This window comes from Camelus dromedarius, chromosome 23 (assembly GCF_036321535.1).
Source record: "Camelus dromedarius isolate mCamDro1 chromosome 23, mCamDro1.pat, whole genome shotgun sequence".
Lineage (NCBI taxonomy): Eukaryota > Metazoa > Chordata > Mammalia > Artiodactyla > Camelidae > Camelus > Camelus dromedarius.
Window position 1 is genome coordinate 22676033 of NC_087458.1, and position 12788 is coordinate 22688820.

At 43.7% G+C, this 12788-nt stretch overlaps 2 long non-coding RNA genes across 3 annotated transcripts in view; both read right to left on the reverse strand.

Moving 5' to 3' along the window:
* Positions 1 to 109: 109 nt before the first annotated feature.
* Positions 110 to 5132, reverse strand: LOC135318943 (uncharacterized). 2 transcript variants are annotated; one of them, XR_010377413.1, is made up of 3 exons: positions 4941 to 5132; positions 3699 to 3885; positions 110 to 278 (listed from the first exon to the last, which is right to left on the reverse strand). It is a non-coding gene; the product is annotated as an uncharacterized LOC135318943 (long non-coding RNA). The 2 variants fall into 2 exon arrangements; XR_010377414.1 differs by lacking the exon at positions 110 to 278 and adding an exon at positions 827 to 1148.
* An 801-nt stretch (positions 5133 to 5933) lies between these two features.
* LOC116148072 (uncharacterized) overlaps positions 5934 to 12788 on the reverse strand; it is a 319134-nt gene continuing 312279 nt past the window's right edge. The window contains exons 6-7 of the long non-coding RNA XR_010377415.1: positions 8571 to 8664; positions 5934 to 6882 (exon numbers count right to left, since the gene is read on the reverse strand). This is a non-coding gene — a long non-coding RNA (uncharacterized LOC116148072). The remainder of the gene's footprint in view (positions 6883 to 8570; positions 8665 to 12788) is intronic.

Genomic DNA, 12788 nt, shown 5'->3' on the forward strand with positions numbered 1-12788 from the left:
TGGTCACGCCTATATCTTCCCAGAGCCTTCTACACTTACTGTCATACAGAGAAGAATTCAGCATCCTATTTAATCACTGCACCACCTTTCAATCCATGGGTACCTGAAATCCTTGGTAGGTACGCAGCCTCAGGCATTTCTTTCTTTACAGTTTCCCAGAAGGCTTCTTGTATGGAAATCCGGAGTGACGGGATGATCTCGGGATGAACGCAGGTACTGGCTGCCTATTTCTGGCTCAGCGACTGCTTCCTTTGCAGGGTTTATATCAAGCTCTTCATCTGTGGAAGATGGAACCAGCAGATGTCATTTTCATCGGTGGGGGTGTCGATGTGCCAGAGGAGTGTGCATTTGTTGGGAAAGGGGTTGCAACCGGTGGGAAGGCTTTGAGACCCTCCAGGGGTGGGGTCTGAGAGGTCCAAGGCAGACCTGAGAGTCTGGTGTTAGCATTCTGAGTATGCACGTCTACATGCTACAGGAGTGCATGGGCAGAGGCTTCCACCCACAAATTAAAGGCATATCGTGTGTAGCAATATTCAGAGTGGGGAGAAGAGCAATTGAAAATGTGCTGTGCCCAAAATTTGCAGTTTGACCCTCAGTAGCATGAAGGTAATTGGCCTAGCGAGAGCTGAGTCAGTACACGAGGGCTCACGTCCCACCTGAGCCAGCCCCGCGGCCAAGGGGTGGGAAACCTGAACTGTCTCTGACTCAGAGAGCAGACTCGGGGCAAAAGCCCACCTACAGAGTTATTAGGAAGGATGCTACATCTCCTTTCTCAGACTCATTCCCGTAGGAAGGTTCTGAGAAGATGCTGGTATGATGTGTTGTGGTTTTAGAAATACATGCATCTGGTTACAAAGATTTCCACGTCTTGCCTGCATGAAGGTTAAAACCATGAAGCTGAGGGTATCAACTTCATCTAAAAGTACTCTTACACATTGGTTAAATATCTAGGGGTGCCCTTCTGAGCCCAGAAGCAAGTACCATACTGGTAGAAGGCATTAATAATTAATTACAGTAGTAGACATGTTTCTGTTTGACCTACTCATCTGTTACCTGTGATGGATACCTGACTCCTCTGTTCCAAGACAGTGATGGAGTATCTGGTGTACAAGAGCTTGGATCAAAACAGCAGACCAGAGACTTGGCTTCTAGAAGGCAGGTGGAAGAAGAGGGGAGCATAGGATGGGCAGGATTCCTTAAGAGGCGTTTAAAGTCTTGAAACCACAAATTCAGCATAGAGTTTCTCAGAAAGCTAGACTGAGAAATACCACAGTAAGGAAAGGCTGTCCCCAAATTGTTGCCTTAAGAGTCTTTAATAGTCAGAAGATGTGAACTACCTATTCTCAGACACGGTTGCAAATAAAGAATTGCCATTAATTAATTAGTACTGGGTTGTCAATACTGGTGAACGCATTGTGGAATTAAGAGCCAAATCACAATTCAATTACTGAATATTAGCAATCTGAAATTCAACTTTTAATTGTAACCCCAAAGAGCTAATACATCAAATGCTAATCTGCCCTAATGCTCGAGACTAACACCTCTAATACGAAATAATATATTTAAAACCTGCTGCTGCTAATATCATGCAGACTCATGCACCCATAGCCAGAAACGTAACTGAAGACCGCTTCAGACACTGGGTTATCGGAAATAGTCCAGATTCAGTTCCTGGCTTCCTTTCACGAATATGGAAATAGCGGTCATGAGGGCCAGAGCTGCCTTATGGGTGGATGGAATACATACATTGCCGACCTGGTGTCCTGTCCCCCAGATACCACCTCCAGCGTCTGTAATTTCATCACGTAAGTCTGTTCTCTTGCATATAAAAGAGGTCTTTTCTTGCCATTATATTTTGTATGAAAATTACAATGCCCTTAGGAAGAAATACGTCTTGTTCAACCCACTGGCAAAATAGAGGATTAGGTTTTTGGAGATGGAAGGCTTTTAGAGGTCGCCCAAGTCTACTGATTTCCGACACGCGGAAGAAGGGGCGAGAGAACTTTCCCAAGGTTGTACTTATCGGTGGGGCTCCGAACAGCAGTCTAATCTGGGTCTTTCTCGACCGCTCTCTGCCAGTAAATGACATCCGGGTTGTGGGAGATGACAAGGACCCAGTTCAGGGCTTGGGCGTGAGAGTGGGAGAAAAGACCATTTTCCAGGAAGAAAAGGACTTCTGAGCGGTAGGAGTGTGCCCGCATTTTTTGCTGGGGTTGGTTCTGCAAAAATAATCAGTTGCTATAACAAGTGAAAGAAAAAAAAAAAAGTAAAGTTTCTCCCCTGAGAAGCTTTAAGCACCGAGTAGACATGTTTCCATCTAAGCTGGAGAAAGAGGATAAACCTTCCAGTTTCCTGATGACTTTTTCAGCTCGATGTTTTTTAATTACAACATCCTGCCTCCAATTTCTTGACATTTTCTACAGACCACCAATTACAGTTTGAGTATCTTTACAAATCTGATAACTTCTGCAAAACACGTTCCCTGTGAAGGCTGGAGGAATCTGGGTACCACCAACCTCCAAAGGTCTTAAGGCTGCATGGTCACCATAGCAAGTGTGTGACCTCAGTCCAGGATCGTGGCAGCGAAGAGTGACGAGGCAATGGTCTTCTGTGGACTGAGTCCTTGCTCCTTGCAGCAGAAAGGAGCGCATGGACCAAAGGGGCCCCCAAGACACAACGCTAAGGTCTGCACTCCAGACCTGGAAGGACAGGCTAGAAAGTTCAGGTCGGGCAACTGGCTGTAGACACACGTCTTTCTCTGGTCTCTTGTTCTGCCACCAGCCAGCTCGGTAACTGCAGGCAAGTCACTCCACTTCCCTGGAGTTTGCTCTTCTGTGGACGAGGGAGTTGGGTTTCCCATGCAGGTACTGGGGGACCTTCTAGTGCGCTCCTTTCATGATGTTAAAAGCAGTGTGGTTCAGGAGACACGTAGGTCATAAGTCAGACAGACCTGGATTCGCATGTTGGCACCACACTTATATTTAAAGTGACCTTAATTCTTGATATGTCCCCTTATCTGTACCCCAAGAGCTTCATCCCCGTCTCCCTAAGATTTGTCTCTCCTTTCTCTTTGTGAACACTCACTTCTCTGCAGACTTCTGCTCCATACTCTCCAACTTCCAGAATACACCTGTACCTTCAATTCTCTAAAACGGAACCCCATTTCTTTCCCCCCTCCCTCCTTCCTTTCCTCCTTCTTTCCTTCTTTTCTGTATTCTTCTGGGCCATGAAGAATTGTACAATATAATGTGGGAATGCAGAAACAAATCAGAGTGGTGCATTCTCTGGCTGAGATGTGCAAAGTCCTGATGGAGCACAGAAAGGAAGCAAATCACTCCCTGGACCAGACGCTGCTGCCATTTGTTGTGAACCTTCTAATAACTAAGGAAGCAATACTCCAGGTCTCCAGGTGATTTACATATTCATGAGGGAAAGATTTACCACGTAATGCGTGCCTCTTTCTCAGAGGGCAGAAAAGAGCAGTGACAGCAGCAGAGCCCCACGAAGGCGCACGCTGCGTCTTGCAGGCGCCTTTATTTCTAACTCCTGGGCACCATGTCAGCACCTTGTTGCGCAGTCCGAGGCACACTCAAGGCACTGCCATGGGCGATCTGTTTGATAGAGGAGATGCCTCCTCCCCTTGAGGGGAGAGTGTTCTGAAATCAGGGCTTCCCGGCTTTAATGTACATGTGATTTACCTGCAGAGTTGAATTCAGCAGGTCTGGGTGCGCCTCAGTTCTGCACTTGTCAGAAGCTCCCAGGTGATGCTTCTGCTGCTGGCCTGAAGACCATCCTTGGAGGAGCATGGTCCTTGGATAGGATGCCTGTCATCTTCCTGCAGTGCTCAGGATGCTAAAATCAGGAGCCTCCTGGGAAGTACAGGGACTAAAGAAGCCAAAGGTTGATGATGCCTGGCCAGGAGGTGAAGACCTCACTTAAGAAAATCTTGGCACTCCGCTAGCCTTTAACCTCTCAACCAGTTAGGAGGCAGGCTCCTGGCCCATCTATACCAGTAGTCTAAGAAGAGAGAGGAGAAAGCAGAGGAAAAAGAAAGGAAACAACCAAATCAAAATTCTGTGGGCTGAGCTAGCTTGCCTGGGAATGTGTTTACAGACAAGCAGCCCCACAGACCAGCTGAATCATGCTGGTTGAGTAAAGATCTTTTCCCCGCAAGCCGATCAGAGTAAATCTGTTCCGAAGTGGGACTGGGAGTTCCTGTCAGAAACATACATCAGGCGAGATGATTAAATTCGCAGCAGCAAGGTCCAAGCACCCAGAGGCCCCTGACTTTAGACTGCTAAGGTGCCATACCACCTCTAGGTACCTAATCTAAGAAAAAAAAATGAATTATTTCTGTTTTCAGTTCTGTCCCCCTCTCCTCCAGCCTGTGCGATGACTACCTTTGCATCATTAATAAAAACAGCCACCAGAATTTATGTAGGGTCATTCTTCCAAGGATCGCAAACTTGGAGGAATGAATCAATGTTATTTATTGAGAGTTTTCAGAGAGGAGACATGGGGAATTAAACAAACATGTATTTAGTATGTAGACTCCCTTAATTCAAAAATCTTTGCAGATGACTTATATTATGAAACTTGGGGGTGGCTATACAGCTAAGTGAAAGCAGAAGCTGGACTTAGCATGCTTTCTGGTGTCAGGCTGCTCTGGTTCAAATCTCCATCTCTGTCACTTAACAATTGTTAGAGGCGGGATGTGTCATTTAATCTCTTTCAGCCTCAGTTTGCACATCTGTAAAAAAGGAGCAATACCTGTGTGGCTGTCATAGGATGCTGTGATGGTCAAATAAAGTAAAGCATGTAAAGGGCAGGGGTAGGCTCACAGTACATGATCAGTAAGTGGGGGTTATTTTTTATCGCATTCAGTAGTTTCTATGTTTAGAAGAGAAGCGAAGGAAAGGAAAAAGAAATATATCACTCACCTGCAGAAGCAAACTTCTTCCTGGAAACAGAGAAATTTATCATCCAGGCCCTTACATAAGGGTCATTAGGTAATCTAATAGAAAAGGTTTTCAATTGCAGGTTTGTGGCAGGCATAGATAAGCCATTCGCACAGATATTTCTTATATAGATCCTCTAAAAAAAGAAAAAAAAAAGCAGAGAATATCGTAATATCGCTCATCACCAAAACGCCTGTGCCTGGCTAGGTCATGTGGCCCAGGTACCCAGGTTGTTTCTGATGATATAATTTATTACAGTGACAGAGCTTGGAGCAGCAGAGAGAATGGCCAGTTAACATGCCCATTAGACTGTCTCTTTCAAATTGCACCTCTTAAGTGCACTTCTAGCAAGTACCGACTGCAGTCGATTCCTAGCTGAATTCCTTGATGGGCAACCAGGGCATAGTACTACCGTACCGCTTTTAGATACAGTAATGAGCCAGGCAGAGTTTACATTAGAAGTAGAAGACATGCACAGGCAGAAAGGTGGGGGAAGCGTTCTAAGAAGTGGGAGCAGCAGAAGTCTAGACGCATATTCATAGACTCAGTGGCGAATCAGCCTAATGTTCACATTCCACATCCATCCTCCTGCTCTTCCTTCTTTGGAAAATAACAGCTTTAGTGAGATATAATTCACATGCCATAAAGTTCACCCCTCTAAAGTGTACAGTACAATAGTTCTTATTCCAAAAGTTGTGCATCGATCATTGCTCTCCAACGCCAGAACATTTACGTGACCCAAGAAAGAAATCCTGTATCCATTAGTAGTCACTCTCCATTCCTCCCTGACCCCCAGCCCTTGGCAACCACTAATCTCTTTTAAGTTTCTATGGATTTGCCTATTCTGAATATTACATATAAATGGAATCATACAATATGTATGATTTTCTTTTCACTTTCTTGATAGTATCTTTTGAAGCACAAAGTTTAAAATTTTGATGAAGTCCAATTTATCTTTTTTCTTTTGCTGTTTTGTTGCTACCTAAAAATCCACTGCCTAACCTAAGGTCACCTAGATTGATGCCTATGTTTTCTTCTAAGTGTCTTATAATTTTAGCTATTACATTTTGACCTCTGATCCATTTTGAGTTAATTTTTGTATATAGTGTGAGACAGGGGTCCAACTTTATTCTTTTGTATGTGGATATCCAGTTGTCCCACCACTTATTGAAAAGATGTTTCTTCCCCCATGGATTTGTCTTGGCACACGTGTTAAAAATGGACTGACCATAAAAGTATGGCTTGATTTCTAAACCCTCAATTCTATTTGACTGGTCTGTATGTCTATCTTCATGCCGGTGTTTATTTGTAGTATCTGTAGCCTTGTGGTAAATTTGGGAATCAGGAAACGTGTGTCCTCCAACTTTTTCTTTGTCAAGATGTTATGACTATTCTGGGGTTTTTGAGGTTCAACTTGTCATTTCCTGCAAAAAAAAAATGCAGCTGGAATTTAATGGGGATTATGTCAAATCTGTAAATCAATTTGGGGAGTATTGCCATCTTAATAATATTAAATCTTCTGATCTATAAACATGGAACGTATTTCCATTTAAATCATTAATTTCTTTTGATGGTATTTTGGAGTTTCTGGCCTTAAAAGTCTTACACTTCTTCTGCTAAATTTATTCCTAAGTATTTTATTTTTTGATGCTATTATAAATGAAATTGTTTCCTTAATTTCAGTTTTGGATTGTTCATTATTTGTGTATAGAACTACAATTGATTTTCATATATTCATCTTGTCTCCTGCAACCTTGCTGAATAAGCTCTAAAATTTTTTGGTGGATTCCTTAGAATTTTTTTATTTACAAGGGTGTAACATCTTCAAGTGTAGTTTTAGCACAGCCTTTGTTCTTAATGACTCTTCTTTAGCCGGTGCATTCTTGCTCTTGCTGTCAAGACACAGTCTTGCTCTTGCTGCTTCCTATGAAAGCAAAAGGCTTTCTTTATGATCTTACCGGGAGCACTTGAGAAAACTGTTTTACTGCAGAGTCAGATTGGCTTACAGAGAAATATATCACTCTCAGCACTATTTGTGGGCACACAAAGGTATCCAAAAGCTAACACACTATAAATGTGAGAGTAATCGATAATCTAGACTGTTTGTTCAAAGTTCTTAGCTCATCTCCAAAGCTCTCAGCTGTCTCCAAGCTGTCTCCAAGCTGTCTCAGCCTTGATGAATGGAAACCCATGCTTAGCGTTCATGCCTGTTGCCATGACTGGTTCATGCATCCATTGTGCCAGCACCAGAGTGTCCAATGGCTTCCACCAGCTGACCAAGTCATGCTGTCTCATTGTTCAGTATCTCTTCCACAGCAGAAGTTCTCTGCTGAGCTTTAACATGCCGTTCAAAAACCTTCACACTTCCCGTCCACTTCCGTAGATTATCCAACATGCCTTTTCCCAGACCTCTTTGTCTCTGGCTTTCCAATCTTCCTCCTTCCAGACCCTGGACCAACCAACCATGCCACTCACTACTGCCCATAAGTTTCTCTCTACTCTTCCCTCGGGCCACTTCTCTTTCTACACATAGTTATTGAGTAATTGCACCTAATATCAAAATTCTTCCCACCGAGAGGATTTCCCCTCATCACTGTCCATCGCTGCCACCCTATAAATAAAGCTTGGCCTTTCTCCTTCCCTGTTATCTGGTCATAAAGGCCTACCATTAGGCTACGGATGTGAGCTGTGGGAGATACACTAACACAACTCTGATGGATGGCATTTGGCTCTGGGCCACCTGCTTGGTTAGCTTGTTAGCTCTCTAGCTCTGCTTGTTCCCAGTCTTGGATGCACTATATCCATCTTAGAATGGATTGCTGCTGGAAAGCCTCACCTTATGACTTGGTGGCTTTGACTGAACGTAGCTCACGATGGATACTGCGGCCGCAAGGTCCTTGGTCTCTCACAGACAGAAGCTCTGTATTTACCAGGGCCGACTAGCACATCAGTAACTAATTCCTGACGGTGACAGTCCTCTGTTGTAGATGGCAAGGACTTTATTCAGAACCCCATAGGTCTACATTGTAATTCTTCCATTGGGGCTTTCCATAAACTCTATTCACACAGATGCCATCAGCCCTATAGTGTCTCCTGGTCATATGGTTCAAATGTCAAGACCTCTTTACTACAGCCCAGTCCTTCTGCTGAGCTTTCCTGCTTGAGACACCACTCAAAGTTCACAACCTTTAATATTCCCCAATACATGGGTCAGAGCAGTGTTGCCAGGTACAGAATATGGTCCCTCTAGAACCTGAAAAGGTCTAGCTTTCTTCAGAACTTTGGATCCCTAAATAGTTCAGTAATGTGCTGGGGTTCTGAAGCGTTCATCTCCACCCTCTGGAGCGCATCTGTTTTGCCAAGGCTTTCAACACAGCTGGTCCTTCTTGCTTATCTGGTCCAATTAGCATAACATTGTCAATACAGTGGGCCAGTGCGATGTCCTGTGGGATGTCAGACACTTCACCTGCCTTCTAGCAATATTATAACTGAGGGTCAAAGTGTTAACATAACCTGAGACAAGACCAGAATTGTATACCCTTGTCCACCTCACAGAAATATAAACTGCATCTGATCCTCTTTTCCTACAGGGATGGAAAAGAATGTACTCACCAGATCAATGGCCACTTAATACGTACTGGAGGCATACATGCTTCAGTAAAACCACATCTGGCACAGCAGCTGCAACTGGGGCCACCATTTGATTCTGTAATAATGAATCATTTGGTCACAATTCATTCCGTTTTTGTATGGACTCTTCTATTAAATTAAATGGGGGATTCATCACAGACCACCACCTTTGTATTCTTTACATCTCTGAAGGTAGCACTAATGTTTACTCTTCTCCCCAGGTTGCAATGTTATCGCTTTATTTACAGTCTTGGCTTGGGTGGAAGTTGCAGAGGCTTCCATCCAGCTTTCACTACTATGATATTTCTTACTCCACAGATTAAGGAACAAATGCCAACTCCAAGGGTTTCTACCAAATACTGAGTATGTCATTTCCAATTATACCAGAAAATGACCATCAGGTGCATCCACGAACCCAGTAGACCCACTGCGAGCCAGACCAAGGATTCCAGAATTTCATGTGTCTTCTGCCCGGTACAGCAGCACTATATGGCGATACTCCCCGAATTGAGTTCTAGGTCCAACAAGGCTATTTTGGCATATCAGGTCCCGTATTAGGTACCAATGTCAATTCTGACTCTATGTTTAACTGTCATTGAAAAGTTTGGGTATTCCCTTTTACCAAATTCACATCACTTAAGTAAACCACTATAGTCCCGTAGGAGAAAGACTAGAGGAATTTCAACTGAATAAGCTGCTATAGAGTTGCAGGATTCTTTTTCACAGGAGCCAGCATCTCTTTCTGCCCTCGGTCTTCCAGGTCTGAGGACTGACTCAAGTCTGAGAACCTGACAAAGTAACATGAATTTTTTTCTTTCTAAGCAGTGAAATAATTAATGCTTTATTGTATAAATCAAGACATATCAATGACAAAAAAATAATAATTTGTGCCTGACATTAGTCTAAGGTTTTTAATAGCATCTGTAAAACCCACGTGGGGAAGCTGAGACGGCAAAGTAACATGAATTTTAATTCACGAGGCTTCCCTCTTCCTTATCATCATCCATCCTTGGTACTATTTGCTTATGTAAACTAAGAAGTTCCCTCTTTACTTAATTATCCCCTAACTTACCTCTGGAAACACCGAGTTCCCATTAATATCTCCACGGTTCTTTGGAGGTTAGAGTCCTCCTCCAGCTCAACCCAAATGCCACTTGGGTTTTGCCACATAACATGGTACCTATGGCCACTTCGCTTCATTACAATAACTGCAACTACCTCGCTTCTGAGGGTTGAGTGCCAACACTTGGACCTTTATTTTTTGGAGATCTAATCAGTCTATTGGAAGCCAAATTCTAAATCAGCCTCTGCCATCATCAGCCTGGACCTACAGAGAACAGTCACCACTGAGCTGACCCAGCTTTCACCAGCGTATTCCTTACTGGCATGACACTTGGGGTACGCTTCGGGCCCCTCCCATGGAACATACTGAACTGGTGGGTTTCCAGTCTTATGCAGTATATGCAGTCTGGTGTGCCAACTATTTTGAAACTTTCGATCTATTCTTTCACCATCCTCCACGGCAGGTCTAGCATTTCTACTTCACGATGTGCGGATCTTGGCTTTTTCCAGATCCTAACAGCCCTTCTAGCAGCAGAGTGGTATTAGCTCCTCGGTGCCTGCCAGGGTGTCAAATCACGTAAAAAGAAGGCTGTTCCTACACTGATAAACTCTTGTTTATCCAACCTTACGTTCTGGCCCTCTTGACCCAGGACTCCAGGTTTCAGCCCCACACACATGCTACCAGCTACTACGAGCACACATTAGCCAGGCCTTGCAGCTCCTTTGACGTGTCCCCTTCCTCCTTCCATAGCAGGCTCAGCCTTTGTCTAGCCTGCTTTACTGAGATTCAATCTTCCTTACTGGATTGGTTGCCAAGAGGGGTGGTGCGAGGATCCTAAAGCAGGCAAGCGTTGTCTTACAAAGTACATGCCTCATTTGAGGTCTCTGCACCATCTTCAAGCAAGGGGTGGGACACTATCTTCTAACGGAGGGGCAGACTTCTGAGGGCGCAGCAAGTCAAGGTCCTTAACGGCATCTACTTGGCCCACTGCAAGTGCCAGCGTCCTGTTCCTTCCCCATTAGTGCCCTGTGCTTGTCACAGGGACTTACAGAGGCTGAGAATTCAATCCTACCTGAAGCTCTACCACTTTAATGATTAAGTCCTGGGCCTAGTTTTCTATTCTCTTGGTATGTACTTTGGTTGCAGGAGACCAGGGTTTCCCTAAATGCTGTTAGGAGGCCCTCCAGCTTCATATTCTGTCTTGAAATGGTGATTAATCATCTGAGCCAGTCATTATTTATCTTTCAGAAATCAATGGTGCTCAGCAACAGCCACCCAATTCCATGGTCCTTATAATTACATTTCCTTTATCCCTTCAATCATGAGAAATACTGCACCAGGGCATGTATCATCCCCTTCTACAGATATCCCGTATCAGTCTACTGCTGGTGACTGTTTCAACAACTGCACAGAAACTTCCCGAATTTTAACAACTTCACTGCTACAGCATCTCAGGGGCAAGCTCTCTCTACCTACTGCCACTGATGGGGTTGGCATTGTCAGACAGCCAATGACTGACCCACCTCCAAAATCCCATTTTGAAAGCTTCCTAAAACCACTTTCTGTGTCAACAAATTCTTAGATGAGAAGTTGCATGCAGAAGCTTTAATGGGGTGAGTTCTTGAGGGGGACATAGGTAAGGAAGTGAAGACGGAAAGTCTGGGCAGAAGCAGCAGCTGACTTGTAATGAAGTTGTAACAGAGACCTAAGCAGACTCTATGGGGAGTTTTGGAGCTCGAATGGGCCCTTCAGAGCTATGCCAGATTGAGATGAGAGAGCTAGCCTTTAAAATCTCCAAGCAGGCCATCATTAGCCATAGACTCTGTGGAAGGTGTTACGCATGGGAGGAGGCATAACTGTGGTCAAGGCAGTTCCGAGTGAGAGGCGTAGCTGTGAACTGTGAGCAGTCAGCAGTCAGTGTTCCAAGAACCCAGGGGGCATGTGCATCAACCCTAAAGAGGGAACTTCTGTGCCACATAACAGCATCTGTTACAAAGACCATCTCTGTTATCAGGACCACTGCCTGCCTTTCACAGTGTCTTACCAGACAGGAATCTCCACACCTGTGCAGATACAGTTTGCTTATTCTGGACATTCAGGGTTGCATTTTAAAGCAAAAAGAAAACATTCTGCTGCCATAGTAGCACCACAAAAGATCTGCTAAGCTTGGCTGGCAAATGGGGGCCATGAGTGACCATGTTAGGTATTTTCAACATAAGCATTTTTGCTGCAAACATTTTCATCATGTAACAAATTGGCCATAAGGCAATTCTGCCACGAAAGATAAAATAACAAAAAATTAAAGGAGGACATAATGAAACACAAAAAAACGAATCACAAAACTAGGAAGATTGTATTGCAAAATACAAAATCTTTGAATACATTTTAAATGGGTGTAGATTCGTGGCAATGCTGCGCAGACAACTGATTTTATTTTGTGTATTGTACCTAAGCACTTGACTTCCAAGTCTTTCATTCATGGCTTTGTATATATATTTGCTTGTTGATTTGTCTCCTTGCTCAGCATTATAGTTTTTCTTTTTTGCTTAAATTTATTCCTTCACTAAGAGAGGTATCAATTTCCAAATACTAGGATGTATGTTTGTAACCAAGCTTTGTATCGTGCTAGGAAAGCCTCTGCACTGTTGTCTGTCCTTTGCATTTTGTCACTTGTCCCTTCATGGACCTTCCAAAGTTCTAAGGGAAATGTGGGTTCAACTCTGTGCCTTCGAGGCCCTTGGCTTCTTTCTCCTCCAATGTACTGTGTTTCCAAATAAGTAACCAACTCTTGGGGTGAATCATTGTCATCTGACAGCCAGATAAAGCCATCAAAAAAGTCACTAACTAGAAGAAATACTAATTCATTTCAACCAGTGGAAACCAAACTGTCAAACTAAAAACTATCGACCGGTTATTTTATCGTTCATGGCAAAAATGCTTTATAGCCAATTAATTACACAGTAAAAATGTTTGTGGCAAAGATATTTACAGAGAAAGTACCTAGACCCATGGATGACAATGTGGTGCCAATTAGTCACGCGATAGCCCTCCACTCTGGTGGCACTCTGGTGGCAGCACCTTTATTTGGCTTAGAAACTGATGAAATAGGTTTGGAGTACAGAGAGAAAATTTAGTTT